Source organism: Camelus bactrianus, chromosome 3 (genome assembly GCF_048773025.1).
Source record: "Camelus bactrianus isolate YW-2024 breed Bactrian camel chromosome 3, ASM4877302v1, whole genome shotgun sequence".
NCBI lineage: Eukaryota > Metazoa > Chordata > Mammalia > Artiodactyla > Camelidae > Camelus > Camelus bactrianus.
In genome coordinates this window covers 87,138,061-87,158,159 of record NC_133541.1, presented here as the reverse complement: position 1 = coordinate 87,158,159, position 20,099 = coordinate 87,138,061, and the positions used below count along the sequence as shown (strand labels likewise).

Below are 20,099 nucleotides of genomic sequence, written 5' to 3'. Positions count from 1 at the left end.
TCCCACACAGGCTCTCTCTTCCACCCATTAACTTTTCCCCCTTTCCTGGGAGAACTGGAATGATCCTATCAGAGGCCTAACTACCCCCACCACATCTCCATCACCACCCCGCAGAAAAGAAACGTGGGGGCTGTGGACCAGGGGAGCCGACGCTTCTGTGTGTCATTTCCTTTAGCAAGTGGGATAAACAAACCAACCAGCACCGTAACAGTACATCAGAGTAATTTTGTTCCCTCGACTAATGAATGCCTTGGTTAAGTTTTGAGCTAAGTCAAGAGCTCTATCAAATAGGTAATCCCTGCCCCCGCTTAAAACAAACACCCCAACGGGAAGTTTCCCCCTGAAATAAATGCTGGCCCATGACACCTTCCAGCCGACGGATGGCTTCCTCCCTCCTACCTAAAATGCCCACTCCGAAGGATTGTCTGGACCCCACAGAGGAACGCTGGGGGCTGCGCTCCCGACCGCCAAACCCTCCCCTCAAGAAGCCCCCGCCGGTTCCCAGCTCGCCCACCTCCCCCGGTCCCCACTCGCGCCGCACTACTCGGGCAACTTCTGCAGCCAGCCCGGCCCGCCGCCCGCCGCCCGCCCTCGGCCCCCTCCCTGCCCCGCGAGCCCGCGGCGCCCTCGCCCCTCGGCCGCGGCCACCTCCCGCCCGCGCCTCCCGCCTCAGGCTGCCAGCCGGGTCCTCGCCCCCACCTCCTACAGGCCTCCGCCGGCGGCGCCGCCCCCCGCCGCAACCCACCCCACCCAGCCCGGGACCCCAGCTCGCCCAGCCCCACCCGGGCAGGAGCCAGACGCGGCCGCGCCGAGGCTGCCGCCGGCCCGGGCCGGCCGGCCGGACGCCAACGCAGAGCGAGCTTTACCTCAGAGGCGCGGCCGCGAGCAGCGGGGTCGGTCCCGGGCGCGGGCGGCGCCCCCCAGGTCCGTCCGTCAGTCAGCGGCGGCTGGGGCAGCGGCGGCGGCACATCGCACCCGCCGGCGGCCGGAGGAGGAAAGCGAGCCACGCAGGGAGGGAGCGAACGAGGTAGGGGGAAGGATCGAGCGAGGGAGGGAACGCAGCTCGGCTCGGACTCCGTCCCTGCACTAAAGCCGGTGCGTCCTACCGCCGCCTTTGGCCGGAGAGTCGCCGCCTGGGCCGCTGCTGTCGCCACCGATGCAGCCGGGAATGAATGCACAGCCGCGCCTCGCTTATCCGGAGGTCAAACATCCTTCTGCCTCGGGCATCCGGATCGGCGCCGGACCCGGAAGTGAACACTTGAGAAAAAAAATAAAAAAGGAAAGCGTCTCTCTAGCCGCGGCGGCCCCCCGAGCAGCCCGCATCAGCGAAAAGAGCCGAGTAGAGCCGAAGATTACAGAGGCTTGCTCGGATTGGTCGGCTCGCCGACCGGAAGAGAGGCAGCACGTTCATTGGCTGGCAAGGCGTATAAAGGCCTAGCCCCGCCTCTCTCCCCACCTCCGCACGAATGGTGCGTGAGGGGAACCGTGGAGTAATTGTGGGCACGCGTGTGTTTTCCTGGGTGAGGCCTCGGCGAGGTGTCTGGAGAGAACTGAAAGAAAATGCTCTCAGGGTTTAGAGGAGCTGCGAAAAGTTCCCGCTGCTTGAATCAGCCAAAAGTCCAAGGGCGCCATTGTGCCAAGCAAGGGTGCGGAGGCTTTCCCGAGTGTGCCGAGCACAAACCTCCAGGTGTCAAAACATTTTAGGGCCCAGCTGAGGGAGTGACATCACTGGGTTGACATTTTCCCCCACTTTTTTTTAACCCCAGTGGTATGTCAGTTATTCACCTGCTCAGAAACATAAATTGTGTCTCAAGTTTGCAGCCTGTCAGCTGTCTACTGAGAACTTCGCTTGTGAACTCAGGTAATCCTCTCAACTATATAATGTGATAGTTTTTATCTCAGCTTTTCGAATGTACCTCCTGAAGGTCCTAGAGGCCACATATCACTCAAGTCATCAAGTTGTAGAACAAAAAGTGGAGCCGATGTGTTCTGACTCTACTGTCCAGTCCACTCTGCCCTCATAGGGAAAGCAGATTACATTCTCCCTCTTACGGTTGATTATCTGGGATGAAGGTATGCTACTCGGAGAGACTTCCATGGAAATCACTCCGCCATGAAGACATTGTAGAGAACTATGAAACTATAATTTTTTAGGCGTTCTAAAATGTTTTCAAAAGTCAGACATTAAGGTGTATATGAAGAAAAATCATAGCCTGGCACTATGTTTAAACATTTATCAAATGTGTTTTTGTATTTTCGGTGCATTCACTGTATCAAGAAAGTCTCATCTCTCTCTCTCTTTCCCTCTCTCTACCCATCCCTTTCTCTCTCACACATACACAGAAAACTTGAAAGGTTCAAATGAAACAAATTCATTATAAAATAATTAAGAATTTATCTCATTTTCCCTTTCTTCCTTAGCAGACTGATGATAAGGTCACTGTGCAATCATCAGAACGGTAGTTAGTATGGAAAGATTCGGGTTTTGTTTTTGTAGTACAACAGTGCCTTTTTTTTTTTTTTTAACGCCTCTCTCCTCACAGGCTTTCCCAAACTGTAGGTTATGAAGTGACTGGTATCACCAGTCTTAGGGGGGTAGTGGTGATAAGAGCACTGCTTCTGTTTACCATATTACCATCCTGCTGTTAAGAGACTCAAAAGCAACTCAGATTTATGCATGCTCAGATTTGGTAATAATTTGCCTAATAAGTAACACATCTCAATGTTTCTGATGTATCCCAGGACCCAATACTGGCAAAAAAAACAAAGTTAACCCTATCTCAATGAATGGAGAAGAAATGTCTGCAATACATTGAACTCTAAATATTGTCATGAAAAACCAACAAGCCATTTTATACTCTCTGCCTCAAAAAACTCAGTTTAGATCAAGAATACCTCTGCTGACCCCTCAAAGTTTGATAAATGTTTAAGAAATGCAATTACATAAATATATGTTCAAATCACATTTTAAAATTCGATACGGATAGGAATAAATGTTTTTGAACACTGCAGTAAAGATTGTTTTTTCTTAAAATTTGACCTAGAAGCTCCTATAGATTAAAATTGGCAGGTAACCTAGGTAGGAAGCCAATGAAATTTCATATCATTCTATTACCTTGTAAGAAAAAAAAGAAAGGATTTTTTTTTAACGTTTTAAAAAAAGAAGGAAGAAGTAAATGGTGAAGTAGAAACAGGAAGAATGCAAAATGAGACACTGTAGCGGTAGCCAGAACCCGCGAGCAAAGCAGCATATTTTACTAAGACTAGGAAAATAACCTCTTCCCCAGTCAAGCCGGCAGTCAGGGGAGGCAAAGGAAGGATTCTGGGAGAAACCTAGTCACGGACAGCAGCTACATCAGGTTTGGGGAAAGCTGTCACTTAGTAGCCTTTCCTTCAGACTGTTATGTGAGTACAGCCGAAAGGGTTAAGGGTTAAGACACTGGTTTATACATCCCAGGAAGAATGGCTTTTTAAGTATTTCATAGCTGGCAGAAATGAAAGTATAAGAATCTCAGAACTTTTTCTGAGAGTCTTTATTGTATTTTATAATCACATCTTTAAGACTCCTTGTCTTAGCTCCAGCTAACATAAAATATCATAGACTGGGTAGCTTAAAAAACAGATATTTATTTTCTCACAGTTCTGGAGGCTAGAAGCCTGAGATCAGAGTGCTAGTGTGGTCGAATTCTTGTGAGAACTCTCTTCCTGGCTTTCTGATTGTCAGGAGCCTTCTCGTTGTGTGCTCATGTGGCCGTTTCTGGCCCCATGTGATTCCTCTCTTCCTCTTAAAAGTGCACTAATCCCATCATGAGAGCCCCACCCTCATGACCTCATCTGAACCTAATTATCTCCTAAAGGCCTCATCTGGAAATGCTATCTCATTAGGGTTAGAGCATCAACATGAATTTTAGGTGGAACACAATTCAGTTCATAGCAATCCTCAAAGGAGTAGTTTCTATGTAGAGAGTATATCATCTATAAATGAAAAAGAAAGTAAAGTTTAGACAGGATGTAAATAAGGAAAGACAGTTGTAAACAACATAACAATAAAACCTCATAGAGGAAAAGAATGCATTCTTCAGAGAAAGAACTTCAATAAATAAAACTGTCTATAGAGAAAAGCTAAAAAAACACCATGAAGAGTGTGAAAGTGTCTTGCCAAAAAAAGTGGTTAAATCTCTAGCTGGGCAATTTCATTTTTGTTTTTATCCATTAACAGACCTGAATTTGGGCAGCTTTTAAGAAAGTTTGGCTCTTTGAAGAGTGCTCTTTCATGATAAATGGAAGAGTTACCTCAAGCTGTGATTTTAGGGGGCAGTGTTTTCAAGTACAGTTTGAATTCTGGGTAAGAATCTAGGTTTAGAAACAGCTGTTAACAGTTGGTCCTGCTTTATTTTCCTTCCCTTGGGCTTCCTTTGCTTTCCATAGTTATGTTTCCCAGTATCTACCTCAAGAGCCCATCCCAGCTCACAAACCAAATCTGACCAAGACTGAGTGTCTCACCAGCCCCACCCATTGGTATCATGCAGTCCTCTGGGTGAAAATGCAGAGTGCCCGGTAGGAGCTCTGGATTAGAGTGTAGGCTTCCAGCTGTGCCACTCCCCGGCTATTCTCCCCTATAATGTTTTCCCCATCTATAGCACGGGACTTCTCCTTTGATTTCCTTTTCTGACTGAAACTGTAGCCTTTCCCAGATCCCCATCCACTGTGGAGAAGGTATAAACTTGGTTTGGAAAATTGTTCACTAGTCCAGGTTCTGACTAGACCCTAGGTCAGTGGCTAGGTCATGCTCTGAGGCTCAAACTACTAAACTTCTTCAGGTATCACCCACTGACTAGGTTGCTGGATTACTAAATCCTTCTTCTGGATAGGACCACATTGGTGCCAAAGCTTGTTTTAACCATGCCTGAACTTCATGTGCCCTTTGGACAGTGAACAAAGAACTACCTTGGTTGGGATCAACATCTGTGTCTAATTACGTTTGTTTAGTCTCTGTCATGTTTGATCACGCTTGGTCTTAACTTCATCCCTCTCTTCACCAAGCAGTACTGCTAAATTCCTGACATATTTTCATCCTCCCACCTGTTCCTATTATGCTATTATTGATGCCATATCTGAGTGAACAAGATCACAAGGTCAACAGAAGTTAAAACTGATGTGGGAGGATACCTTAGTTAGAACCTCACTTCCATTTAGTTCTCATTCTACTTCTTCTGTAATTAGGATGGTGCCCCTTACCAGTTTCCTTCTATTTTCCTTCCTTACACAGTTTAAGTAGTCAGAACCTCAGCTGGCTTATCTGTAAAATGAATCAGAAGTACCTATATCATTTAAATATCAGGAAGACTCAATGCAGTGATACATGCAGTTACCACAGTGTCCAGTGCATAGTAAGCACTAAATATATGTTCATTGTTAGTTACCATGTGACCCCTAGGAGCCTGCATTTTCTAATCCCACATGAATGATAATCAACAGTTGAAAACATCAGGTCCTAAGCTGTTCCATAGCTTTAAAAGCCCAAGATTTATAGAACTGGATCTGTGGTACTGAGGCAAAGCATTATTTAAATTTCCTCCAGGCCTAATTTTTCTTAATTTTACCATGTGTACTTGGACATTCATGGTATTCTGGTTTTGTAGTATCCGTTTACCCTTTCATAATGGCACCCAGATTTCCTTTTGATGAACTTCCTTCATCTCACTGTACTTCTTGACCCAGGGCTCTGCCTTCCTGTAGGTGTGGTATGTTGTGGGGAAAGGGTATTAGGGGACATATTGCCCAAATAATGCCAAATGGATGCTCTGTCCCTAATTTTGTATCTTGAACAGTGGGACACAGAATCTAAAAACAGTTGGAATGGCACTCCATCCAAGAGCAGCACCCTGCCACACAGTTCCTGCTGCAGGACAGTGGCTGTGATCCTACTTCCCAGCCTTTGGAGCATTTTGGATTCTGTCCAAACCAGGACCTCCAGCTTCCTGTTAATTCCGTTAAACCACACTCCCACCTCTCCCTGCCTCCATGCCTTTCCCTCAATCCTGTTTTGCTTGCATTACCAGAGTAAATTTCTATTGTTTGCAACCGAAGAATCCTGACCACTGGGCTTTCATTCCCGGCTTTTGGTTCAGCTCACCGTGGTCTCTCCTACTTGTATCCTTTCTTATGTGGCTTGGCTCTGTGTCCACACGACTTGAATTCCAAACTGTAATTCAGTCCTGCTGCACCTCTTTAGCTTCGCCCCAGTATAATCACTGACTTGTTATTGTTGTTTTGAGGCTCCCTGGCTTGAGATTTGTATTCTCCTAATTGACAAAGCCAGTCACACCCTGCTCAAGCTTTATATGTTAGTGCAGCTGCCTACAGTCACCCAGGAGCCCTACCTAAGCTTCTGGCTGAAACGCTGCCAGTTGCAGACCTAACCCTTTGGACTGTGACTTGATGCTTTGTGTTCTGCCAGCTTGGGTGGCTTGATGTAACTAAGAAGAAACTTCAACCAGATGCCAATACCCACTGCTTTCTAGAGCTTACTCTGATACATATTAGTATATGTTTGTCAATTTATATTCATTTGGCATGACACAGCCAAAGCCAGTGTCATCCTGTATCTCATTTCCTTTCCATATATTACCTGTGTGCTTCTAATCTTGACTCACATCAGCAAAGAGAATCAACCTGGTCTCTTTCCCATGGAATAAATTCCATATTCTAAAGTTACTATAGATATTTGAGTACTTAAGGATGGGTTATCCCTTGTTTTCATAAGCTTTCTAGTCAACTTAATCCTGGTTTTGGAATACTAAGGAGATCTAGTTGTGGAATGTTTGGACTACAAACCAAAGTTACAGTCTCAGCTTCCTCCTGCGTGCCTTTAAACCAGACATTGATATCTCACTTGAAATCTATCAGTGATGTCAAAAAGGCTACATGATCAAGGTTTCAAAAAAGAAAACTAGAATTTGGCTTTAGAATTCACTTCCAGTTATCAGAAAAACCAGATTGTATATGATTGTCGTAATAAATGTTTATTATTATCATCATCATCATCATCATCATCAAACTCAGTAGACTAAAACTGAAGAAATAAAAATATCTGGCCGTTATTAGGATAATGATTGATAAGTGGCAGAAAAGAATGATGATTTTATCCTGTACATGTAAAATGAGTTCTTAAAAGATTGTAATTCCAAGTGACCTTAAAATACAATAATTTGACTATATATCCCTCATAAGTTGATACTTACCTACGATAATTAAAAGAGATGGTTTTATATATCCACATACTAAGGACAAAAAATTGCAAAACAGTTTTTTTAACTTTTTAGTAACCATATTGTTGGTGATAGTCTTGATGTTTTTCTGAGACTGTTATATGTAATGTGAGACAAAGCAAAATGAGGGATTATGGCATCTTATTCTGCCATCCCTGATATTGATACAGAGGAAAAAAGAGACCAACTAAACAAACTATAATTCTGAATTTGGATGGTAAATATCCTCACAAACTCACAGGAATTTTATAGAGCTGTTTCTCATCTCAGGCCACTGAAAAGCCCAAGAAACAAGCCCAACTCAGTTGCAGTGAGTACCTTTAGCCCCTATACTCTACAAATAGTAGAGCCTTTGGAAGAAAGACAAGCAGAAAATGGCACCATATTAGTTTCCTATTGCTGTGTAACAGATCACCACAAACACAGTGGCTTAAAACAACACAGATGTACAATTTTAAAGGTGTGGAAGTCAGAAGTTCAAAGTGGTTCTCATTGAGCTAAAATCTCATTGTTGACAGGGCTGTGTTCCTTCTGGAGGCTTTAGGGGAGAATTTGTTTCCTTGTGTTTTCTAGATTCCAGAGGCTTCCTGCATTCCCCATTCCCTGTCTGATGGCCACTTTCCACCCTCAAAGCCAGCATCACATAACACTAAATTCTGCTTCCATCATCATAGCTCTTCTGGTTCTCTCCTGCCTTCCTCTTTCACTTATAAGAACTCCAGTGATTGCATTGAGTCCTCCAGGATAATCCAGGATAATCTTTCTGTCTTAAAATCCTTAACTTAATCTTAATGCAAAACCCCTTTTGCTATGTAAGATAATATACTCACAGGTTCTGGGGATTAGGGTGTGGACATCTTTGGGATGACAATTATTCTGCCTATCACAGGCACCAAGTCAAATAGAAGGATTTGAGTTATTTTTAAGGAGGTAGAGACTAACCCCAGTTCCTGAGATAAGGACCCACTTATAAATGTCACTCTTAGAATAATTTTATCAGTATTGCCTACAAGCCTTACATAATAATAAAAGGGATAAAAGGAAACTAACAACTACTGAGTGCCTGAATAAAGAGTGTCAGGCACTTTCTAGAAACCATCTCTTTTCATTATCGTAGGTAAGTATCATTTTTCTCCTTTTCATGGATGAGAAAAGTAAGACTCAGAGTTTAAGCAATGTTCGGGTCACTCAGCTAGTAAATGGCAGAGCTAGGATTTCGATGCATATATGTCTGACTCCAAAGTCTATATATTTATGCCACTTTTCATGATGTAGCAGGAGAGGTAAATAGGAGACCCTGGTACATACTGTCAGACTGAGGAATTACTTACTACAATACTACTCCTCCAGATCGAGCCCGTTTAGGCAAAGGAAGAAAGGAGAGTAAAAGGATCCTAAATTAGTGATTTCTACCAAGTCGACCTAAAGCTACTGTAATACGTGTATGAAAGAGGGATAGAGAAGGACAGGCTGAAGGAAAATCCAGACCTCTTTCTAAGCATAACTTTGAGGATTTTAGCATTCGCAGAAAACAGCACCAGTCAGACTATGATCTGTAGTCAGATACTGCTTAATCAACTCTTACTACAAATGTCAAGTCCCAGATATGGTGAGGACCTTTAAACCAAAGAACTAATATTTACTTGTGTAAAGTTGACTTCTTTACATATTGATTGGTCTTTTCAGCCACATATGCACGTAAAGAGTTATTAATAATTATTTTTAATAAACATTCTCCAACTTTTAACTGCTGCCAATTCCACATCCCAGGCATTCTTTTCAACTATTTTATCCTTCGGGACTCAATAGGAAGTTACATTGTTTGAAATTAGATAGTGTCTGTTCTAACACGTCCTGATTAGGCTTAACTTTGATAAGAGGATGTCCATCTAATTAATAGGTCTGCCATTATCTAGCAAGAGAGACATACATTTTAGAGGATGACTTTAAACTGCTTGTTGCATACTACCAAAAATTCACATTAAAAATATTTTTGGAGGATTTTCTAAAAAATATGCAGTCCAATTTGTACAAATACTTTCATATTCATCATTGGATTTACTTAGGTCTATCTGGCCCACATTATTTTGTGTCTCTTCCACTGCCTCCAAAGATATACCTTCCCAGATTTGTTTTACCAAACTCTTCCTTTCTGTTATGACATTGCTTCCATTGAGGGACATTATAAGAAGCAGCCTTGTGACACTCATTATAGTAATTACTGTAAGAATATTTTAAGGATGATACTTACTACACCACATCACATCTTCTACATGAGGACCCGAGGAACAAATTCCTTTCACATGACACCAGGAAGAGCTATACTTTTTTTAATCAGCTGGTTTGTTTTCATCTTACAGATGTCATCAATCATTTAACTCTTATATTTACTTCCAGTGCTGATTTCTAGGAAGTCTAGAATCAACTTTTTGCCTATTACTAGGTAGTCACATTGGTGAACCAACTCTGGAATAATTTTGTTTCATATATTATTTCCCCCTTTTATTTTTATCTTGTTATATGATAAGTATTTTTGTAAACTGTCTTGGTTCCTTTGACAATGAAGCAGAATATAGAAAAGATGTGAAAAAATTAAGGTTCTGTTTGTCTATTTATTTAGCACATTCCATGAAAATTGTTAGTTCCTTTCCAAATTTGGAGAGCACATGTGGGCTAGTCTGACCTAAATGGAGCACTCCTGAATTTCATGCTAGGGGTTCCTGAGGGCATCTCAAAAAGAAAGGCACTCATCTACTGGAGCAGACAAAACTGAGATACAACAAAACTCAAATGACTGTTAATAAGGAGAAATGTTGCCATCAAATTAAGGTAAAGTACTGAGAGGAAAACAACAGCATCTTCAAATATAAGCCCAAAGAAAGAAGCAGGAGCAGGCAATCACTTGCATATGAAGCTGCTGTCCATATGTGCATTCTATATATATATTTCTCTAAAATGAGTAGTAGCAGGGACTTAGTTAGCAATGGTTAATGTTTCTCCCAAAGAATTATCGACTCAACCATCACTAGTAATTGAAGAAATGTTTTAAGTACAAAATAACTGTCAACTCATTATACATTGAATAAATATAATAATATGAGCCGAGATACTATGGAACATTTATTGAGTGCCTACTATATACTATATAGTTATCTCTTCTAATTTTCAGAACCCCAGTAAGTAAGTATTGTCACTAAATCCACTTTACAAGTGAGAAATGTAAAGGAAGGTCACTGAGGGGTTTAACAAGGAGCTTGGTATGATTCAGTTTACATCTGAAGAAGGTCTCTGGCTGCTATGAAGAAATAAGGCTGAAAGGGCAGTCATTTGGGAAGCTATATTTTGTTTGTGTGTGTGTGTGTTTTTCCTGGAAGTACCAAGGATTGAACCCAGGACCTTGTACATGCTAAGCACATGCTCTACCACTGAGCTATACCCAACCCCAATTTGGGAAGCTATTGTAACACAGCACACACAACATGATAGTAGGGAGCAGAGAAGTAGTAATGGAGGGGCTGAGAAATGTTAGATTCAGAAATATTTTAGTTAATGTAGGTGTGTGTGTGTGTTATGGCATACAACTTTTCTTTCTCAAAGAGAAGAGCTTTTCAGCAGGCTGAATGTAGGTTATCAAATGTCAAATGATCAGAAGTTAAAAGTTCTCCTGTCCTTCCAGTCCATGCTGAGGGAGAAGCCAGGGCCTTTTTCTGGTGATTTAATACTACCCATCAAACCTGTCTTCCTATGAAAGGGTGTGATTTAGTTGTAGGAGGGGAGGGAAAAAGCTGTCTCCTTTGTTTATTCCCTTCTCTTTTGGAAAATGCCACATCAGTTCTCCTTTGAGCTAATTGTCAAACCCACTGTGTTAAGAAACATGAGGCAGCCAATGTTCAGAAGCCAAAGACTTAGAAGTAAATGAAGCACTCTAGACAGCTTAATTATTTCTTGAGAATTTTCCCTTCTACATGCCTTCCTCTGCTTAATACAGAGTTTTCATATGTAAAGTAAATAAAGCAGCAGGGATTCTAACAGCCTGGAAAGTCTCAGGTGAAAATGTGAGAATAAGCTTAAATCTTTTGTCAGCTCTCAAGCCTAAGAAGTGTGACTAAAATGAATCTATTGTAATTTCAAAATTTCATGCTACTGAAAAACAAAATGTGTTTCAGATGACCTAGCATGATGATACAGACATTCCAGTCCCATCAAAGGGCTAATTCTTACCCTCCTCTTGCCTCAAACATTTTCTCTTTCTGATCTCCTCATTGTGGTCTCACTAATGTGAGTTTCCCATATGTCTCTCTACTGTCTGCAAGTAGATTATAGGTTTTATGGATTCTCTAATGTGCCATGAGACTGCCACCACACCATCGGGTGAGCCTGAACGAGATCCAAGGGTGTGCAGTCATAAAGGGTGTCACTGAGTTTGTAGCTATCTGCAATCTAGATGTGTGTGTATGTGTACAATATAATATGCATTATAATGTGTTATATAGTATATATAAAAGGTATGTGTATAATATACAACTATGTTTATGTATATAATATACAACTTATAGATAAGTAGTTGTTTTGTTGTGAAGCAGAGTTTTTTGTATATTATCTATCTACCACCACTATTCTGGCACACACACTTTTAGTGACATTGACTCTATTTGCCTCATATGAGCAAGAAAATTCAACCATATTAACCTCCAAAAAACTTCTGGAGCCACATCCTTTTCAGAGTAAGTTTTGTTGATCTTTGGTGAAGTAAGTGGCTTTTTCCCCCCACCTTTAATTACTGTCTCTTTTTACAAACTGTAGACTCCCACATCACTCTGAAGCAGACCTGGAGGAACCTCATGTACTCCCAGATTGGATTATGATGACCGACTGGCTTGGTAAAGTTACTGGAAATAAAATCACAGGAAGCCAAAGGTACCTCTGTCTTTAGAAGCTAAATAAGATCTAAGTGTGCTGAAACTAATTCCACTTTTATCCCACTTCTAGAACCTGAGCTAATTCAAGATCATTATTTGGTTCAAATCATCTTCATCATGGGTCTTTTCATCTACATTAAAACAAAGTGGCTAGGATAATTTCTTCCTGACCTCTTTAGTCACCTTTCCTATTCCCCAAACTGACCCACCTCAGTATACACACAAAGCACTTAATTAACCAGAAAAATATTAATTCCTAAGGTCACCCTTGAACAAAGCTAGTTCTTTAAGGTTAGGAGTGAGAGCAACTTTTTGCAATTACTAATTTCTAGATATCACTTTCCTTATGTTATCCTCCAGATCTTATATTTTTATTTCTTAAAAATGCCTTCATGATATCACTTGTGTTTGAGATTCCTAGAGTGGTTTATAATTTCCTGACTGTGTACTGACTGATAGAGGTCTAAAGCAGCACTTGAGATTAATGCAAACCCCCGGGGCTAAACTGACATTCAAAATTGGCCTTCTCCCCACCTCCCCACCGTGTGTGTGTGTGTGTGTGTGTGTGTGTGTGTGTCTTATTAATTGGAAACTTTGCCTTAATATTATAGTTTCTCCTTCTAGGAAAATCGCTACTTAGGTACCTGGTACCATCTTACTGTTTCCTGGTTGCTTAGGACTACTTCACCCATTATTGGTGCAACAGTTCATGTTCTACACCCTTCTCAAACCCAGATTTTCCAGTGTAACCAACCAGCCTGTGTGCCAAACTTAGTGCAATTTTCCTTCTGAAACATAACATAGTGGAAGGTATTCTAAAGTTAGAGACAGAAGATATAAGTTGATCAGTTCCACCATTGGTGTGTATCCCTGAAAAAAGATACTAAATCCATTTAAGCCTCATTTACCACTCCAGTTTAATGAGAATATTACTAAAACCTGCTTTGTAGGATTTTTTAAAGGTCTAATGACAGCGACCATGTCGAGAGCTCTGTAAACTGTACAATACTATACACAAGCAATTTATTGTATTTTTCTAGGTTATAGCTCATGATTAGACTTTCTGAATATAATTCTCTAATAATCACCTAATGATTATTGTGGCAAACTAGCTAAGTTACTTTGAGATAGGTAGGACCTTCCTTAGTTCCTCCTCAAAATCACAAATGAAGAAGCCACTTTCTCCACCAGTGTATGCTGGTAAATGTTTAACAACTGGCTCTTTGGGGAGGAGAGGGGAGCTATGACTTGTAGAATTTGTTGATTCCATAATGTAAATATGCCCACCATGGCCAATTCCAAACTACCAATGTGATGATACAAAATTCCTCTTTATTTAACAGTTGGCTGTCCACCGCACCACTGTTTCAACCTGCCTTATTACCACGTGAAAAATACTTCTTGGTGTTAATAAAGGTTATTGAGAAAAAATTCTAGATGTCAATGTTGGCCAAGATTAGCTTTTTTTCCTTTACTGTTTGTCAGTTAGGGATCACAGAATCCTCCTTCCTATAATACTATCCTTTTTATAACAAAAATCCCAAAAATAAAGCCCTACTTTTACTTTCCGTTTATTACTGAAATTGTTTTCTGATGCTGAGGATACCATTTAATTATAATTTAATTAACTCTCAAGAGTTTGAAAGCTACATTTTGGAAAGATTAACAGTTAACACAATGACCGTTAAGAGTCCAAATAGTAGAATTTATGTCTATAAAATTAGTACCAACTACAAAATATCTAATGTTAATATGTATTTTCAAATTATTAACCAAGGTCTCTGCATTATTGTGTGTTAAAACATCCCTTTACATTTGCTTTGTCTTTCATGGGCTGACAGTTCTCTTATGGTTGATGTTCTTACAAGATGATTACCACAGAGAGATTGTATTGGCAACATGCCCACCACTCCAATTGAATACATGCTTCTGAGAATTGAACTGGTTTCCACTGACTCTTGGAGGTGGGAGTGCCAGGGGAATTCTGGCTGACTCAGACCATTTCCAAACTGAATGGCTTTTAGGCGTGTAATTTCTGGTCTGCTTACGGGTTTGAATTAACTCCTCTGCATTCTTATACATTAATTTAACCTTACAGTTATTGTAGTTTTAGGATCCTTATTGCCACTATAGACCTTCCCCAGATTAGACTTAAATCCTTAAATAAGTTTCTGTAGACTAGGGATGAATGAGACCAGAACCTCAGGGCTAAGCTTAAGAGAAAGTTGTGTGACCACATTGTGGTGAAAACAGTATTGACATACCAAGCAATTTGGCATACTGTCAGGCATAAGTTTATCTATTTATGGTCTGAGCAGTTCTACATGTTCATCTTCTGGAGGAAAAAACAGTCTTAGCACAAACTGATATTTTAATCTACACTGCTTCAACTCTCTCCCAACCCATACTAAAGAGGAGAACAGAAGTTAAGTTATCTTATAATGCATCACACCCAAAACTCATGTTTGGAAGTTACTTATAGGAAGACTCAAAAATGTGATGAAAAAGCTTTGGACAGGTGATATTTTGTATATCTTGGAATGGATTTACATTATATATTCCTTACAATGACCTTAATTATTATAAAAAGGGTAAAGCTGGCAGTGTAGAGAACTAAGTGTCCCAGTGAATTACATCATGATTTAGTTCAGGACAAAAATGGAAAATAGCTGGATGTGTTCTTCTTTTAATTTATACTTTCATTAAAAATTATATTTTCTTGGGAAGAACACAAAACTTGAATATAATGAGAGATTATTCCTTGTCAATTAAAAATATCTAGAGGAACTTGAATTTATACAGGAATTTTCCCCTCAAAAACACCTCAACAAATTGCCAGTCACTGACATTAAAAATGATATCAACCAATTTCCAAATACCATATTAAATATCAGTGGTATCAAAGAACATTTTTAGAAGGGCTTGAATTCCCCTAAAGCTTACAGGTAGTGATGAGTATCCTAATTACCCAGAGGACTCCCTTATGGATAGATCGTCTATTAAAATTATCTCAAATTATTTTATCTGTCCATGTTTTTCCACATCTGAAATTAGACCAGTAAGGTCTATAAATCTGCAACCAACTTCTTTTGATTGTCCTATATTTATCAACTTCAAGCTTCAAGGTATAAAGCTAACTTTCACTTCTTTTAATTGAAACTTTTATTAAAATAATCAGATTCATATTCAATTATAAGAAATAGTACTGAGTGCTCCCTTATGCATTATACCCACTTTACTCCAGTGGTAAAATTTTGCTAAATTATAGCATAATATAACCAAGATATTGACATTAATAAAATCTACCTATTTTATGCAGATTTCCCCAGTGTTACTTTTACTCATTTGTCTGTCTGTGCTTCTGTGTGTGTGTGTTTATGTGAAGTTCTATATAATATTGTCACTTGGGTAGATTCATACAACCACCAGTTATAATACTGAACAGCACAAGGATCCCCTTTCCTTTTTTTTTTAATTAAAGTTGCCTTTTTATAACCACACTCACCTTTCTCCCATCTTCTCCTCAAAACTACCCTCCTCACTCTAATCCCTGGCAACCATTAATCTGTCCTCCACTTCTAAAAGTTTGCTATTTCCGAAGTATTGTAAGAACATAAATACAAAACAGAAACAGACTCATAGATATAGAATACAAATTTGTGGTTGCCAAGGGATAGGGTTGGGGGAAGGGATAGACTGGGAGTTCAAAATTTGTAGATACTGACAGGCATATGTAGAATAGATAAACAAGATTATACTGTATAGCACAGGAAAATATATACAAGATCTTGTAGTAGCTCACAGAGGAAAAAAATGTGACAATGAATTTATGTATGTTCATGTATAACTGAAAAATTGTGCTCTACACTGGAATTTGACACAATATTGTAAAATGACTATAATTCAATTTAAAAAAGTTTAAAAAAAAGAAGTATTATATAAATGGAATCATATAGTATGTAACCTTTTGGGAGGGCTTTTTTTGCTCAGCATAATCCCTTGGTGCTTCATCCAAACTGCTGCATCTATCAATAGTTCATTTCTTTTTATTGCTGGATAGTATCACATGCTGTTTATTTACCACAGTTTATTTAATCACTCATCTATTGCCAGAAATCTTGGCTGATTCCAGTTTGTAGCTATTATGAATAAAGCTGCTATAAACATTTGAGTATAGGTTTTTGTGTGAACGTGAGTTTTCATTTTTTTTGGTATAAATGCCCAGGAATGCAATTGCTGGTTCATAAGGTAGTTAGATGTTTAATTTTTTTAATTTTATTTTATTGAGTTATAGTCAATTTACAGTGTTGTGTCAGTTTAGATGTTTAATTTTTAAAGAAGCTGCCAGATGACTTTCCGGAGTTTCTGAAACATTTTAGATTTCTATCAGTCATGTATGTGTGATTCAGTTTCTTCACATCCTCACCAGCATTTGGTGTTGTCATCATTTTTATTTTAGCTGTTTGGAGAGGTATGTAGTAAAATCTCATTGCTATTTTAATGTGCATTTCCCTAAAAGCTAATAATGTTGAACATCTTTTCATATGATTACTTGCTATCCATGTACTTTCTTTGGTGAAATATTTATTCATGCAGTTTGTCTATTTTCTAACTGGATTGTTTGGGTTTTTACCATGAAGTTTTGAGAGTTCTTTATTTATTATAGATAACAGTCTTTTGTCAGATATGTGGTTTGCAAACATTTTTTCCCAGTCTCTGCACTGTTTTTTCGACAGGGTCTTTGAACAAATTTTTAAATTTTGATGAAGTCCAATTTATCAAATATTTCTTATATGGCAAATGTTTTGGTGTCATGTCTAAGAAGTCTTTGCCTAGCTTGAGATCCTAAAGATTTTTTCTATTTTCTTCTTAAAATTTTATAGTTTCACATTTTGCATTTAAGCTATAATTTATTTTGAGTCCCTTTTTGCATAAGTATGAAGTTTGGGTGTTTTTGTTTTGTTTTGCTTATTCAACTCTTCTAGCACTATTTGTTGAAAAGTCTACCATTCCTCCTTTGAATTGCTTTTGCTCCTTTGTCAAAAACCAGTTGAGCAAATTTGTGTGGGTCTATTTCTGGGTTTTTCTTTTGTTCCATTGGCTTATTGTATATCTCTCTGCCAATAACACATTTTTTTTTTTTATTACGGTAGCTATATAATAAGCCCTAAAATCGAGCAGAGTAATTCTTCCCACTTTATTATTTTTTGTCATGATTTTTTAAGCTGTTCTAGGGCTTATGACTTTCCATGTCAATTTGTGAATAAGCTTGTCTATGTCTACAAAAAATCTCACTGAAATTTTCATACAAATTGTATTTAACCTATAGATGAATTTGAGAAGAATTGATGTCTTTACTCAGTTGAGTCTTCCAATCTATGAATATGGTATATCCCTGCATTTAGTTAGATTTTCTTTGATTCCCTTCATCGGTGTTTTGTAATTTTCAGCATACAGATCCTGTACATGTTTTTTCAAGTGTATACCTAAGTATTTAATTTCTTTGGAGAATTATTAATGGTACTGTGTTTTTTATTAGGTATATTTATTTATTTTATATATGTTTTAAATGGAGGTACTGGAGATTGAACCCAGGACCTCCTGCAGGCTAAGCACACACTCTACTATTTAGGTATTGTGTTTTAAATTGTGATTTCTGTATGTTCATTGTTTGTATAAAGAAGTGTGATTAGTTTTAGTGTGTTGATCTTGAACCATTTGTTGAACTTTACTAGTGCTTGACACTTGTGGGTTTTATTTTGTAGGTTTCTTGGTATTTTCTGTTCAGACAGTCATGTCATCTGTCATTAGAGATTGTTTTATTTCTTCCTTTCCAAAGTATATGCCTTTTATTTCCTTTTTTTTTTTTTTTAACCTTATCACAGTGGTTCGAACTTCCAGTACTAAGTTGACTAAAAAGGGCATCTTAGTATTCTACCAATAAATATGATGTTAGTTGTGGGTTTTTTTGTAGATCCTCTTTATCAAATTGTGTTAATTATCTTCTATTACTAACTAGCTGAGTTTTAATCATAAACAGGTGTTAGATTTTGGAGCCAAATGCTTTTCTGCATCTATTGAAATGACATTATGAATTTTCTTCTTTAGCTTGTTGATACAGTAGATTGCATTGATTGATTTTTGAGTATTTAACTAGGCTTGTTGAGATTGGTTTGCTAATATTTTGTTGAGGATTTTTGCATCCATGTTTATGAGAAGTATGGATCTGTACATTTGCTGTTTGTTTGTTGGTTGGTGCTGCCTTGTCTTGTTTTAGTATCAGGCTAATACTGACCTCATAAAATATGTTGGGAAGTGTCTTCATCTGTTATCTGGAAAAAATGGTGTAAAATTGGTGTTAATTCACCTTTAAAAGAGGAACCACTACTGTCTCTTCCCACCTCCACATCCACCTGCTGCCCTGGTGTTTTGGGGTGAGGGAGAGGAGTCTCAGGGCTCTCTGGAGGACAGAGAAGCTTCCCAGACCAGGCTTCTGGATCTCTCCTGTTAGCTTTGCCTGCTTATCTTGGTATCTCTCAATGGAAAATCAGAGTCTCAGACCCAGCAGAGAAGGAAAGTACCTCCTCTTGTCACTTATTTCTGGCAATGTTCCCAATACATCTCGCTGCTGGTGGTGTCAGGCTCATGTAGTGTTGGCAGAGGGAGTTCAGTATGATCTGAGAATGGAATGAGCCTACCTGTGCTGCCTTCTATTGCTAGGTTGAAAGTCAAGAAACTCTGGGTATGAATGGCCTCCTTTTGTTGAATAGGGGTATATTCTGCAACTGTGTTTTTCCTGCAATCTTAGGGTCACAAACCACCTTGCATTCTTCTAACCACATTTCACATTTCTCCTTTAGTTGTCTTTTGCACCATTTCAAGGGTTTATATTTGTACTTAGCAGGGAGGAGCAGGAAAAACAGGTCTACACCATCTTATCCTGTTTGGAAGTGACCTTCACTTTTAATCACAGATGCACAAGGACTGACTCAGTTCCAGAAGGTCTTGAATTACTTGAATTTTGCATAAGCAGACAAGGATTTAATATGAAGACGAGGAAGAAGAGGAGACAGAACCATTCATCATTGGAATTGACCTCAAGCTGATACAGCACGAATGTGCAAAGAGTAAAAAACAAACCAACAACATGAAACAAGGAACAGAAGTCTTTTTTTTGTAATAGGTGCTAGCCAGTTTGTCTTTTCTTGGTATTTCTCTCTCCGCTTCATGTTATTAATGTAAAGCAAAGGTTTTTTTTAATATCTAACATTTTATTATGTTGATTATGAAACATTTGCAAACCTTGGTGAACAACTGTACTGTCAATCAATCAAACAGACTCAAAAGGAAATTTAGCTCAAACCATCGGGCAAGCAAAGGACATTTTATCATTCATGAGCCATGGATTGAATGAGATATCAAGGTGATAATTAGCAATAACATGTTTGTTTCTTATCTTGCTGTCTTATCTTTTCTTTTTAATCATCATTTGTAAGAAATACATATTGCTTCCTTAGGAAGTATTACATGAATATCATTTCCTACCTTAAAGAGAAACTATTTTGATTCCATACACTCATTGATGGATCAACTTCTGCCTGTGGAAGTGAAATCAGATACTGTTCACTGAAACCTTATTGAAATTTCTTTTAAATAGGCCAGCATTTGAAATTGTTAAAGAGAGCAGTATACCATTTGGCTGAAGTGGCTTGCATTGAAATAAGAGGAAAAATGATTTTAGACATAGCTTGTGCCCAGTGCTTGTTATTTTTGAAATGAGTCTAATTACTATATCAGTAATAGTTTTTAAAAATTTTATTGGTGTTTTTCAACTCGCTTTTGAGAATGATCCAGCCACTTCAAGCTAGGTGTTCCCTTTTGCAAAGAATGACGTAGCAGAGGGAAATTA

General features: G+C 39.0%; 2 protein-coding genes across 13 annotated transcripts in view; one reads left to right on the top strand and one right to left on the bottom strand.

The window, feature by feature from the left end:
• The window catches only part of CSNK1G3 (casein kinase 1 gamma 3), a 97,353-nt gene extending 96,106 nt beyond the window's left edge, over window positions 1-1,247 (bottom strand). For 5 of the 12 annotated variants that reach the window (XM_074360571.1, XM_074360570.1, XM_074360572.1 and 2 more), the window contains exon 1: window positions 867-1,245. The gene's annotated coding sequence lies outside the window, so the exon portion shown is untranslated. Of the gene's footprint in view, window positions 1-866 lie in introns of all 12 variants that reach the window. The other 7 variants (XM_074360578.1, XM_074360580.1, XM_074360581.1 and 4 more) reach the window with 4 other exon arrangements.
• A 43-nt stretch (window positions 1,248-1,290) lies between these two features.
• CEP120 (centrosomal protein 120) overlaps window positions 1,291-20,099 on the top strand; it is a 160,930-nt gene continuing 142,121 nt past the window's right edge. Inside the window, exons 1-2 of the mRNA XM_010971543.3 lie at window positions 1,291-1,861; window positions 12,075-12,188. The gene's annotated coding sequence lies outside the window, so the exon portion shown is untranslated. The remainder of the gene's footprint in view (window positions 1,862-12,074; window positions 12,189-20,099) is intronic.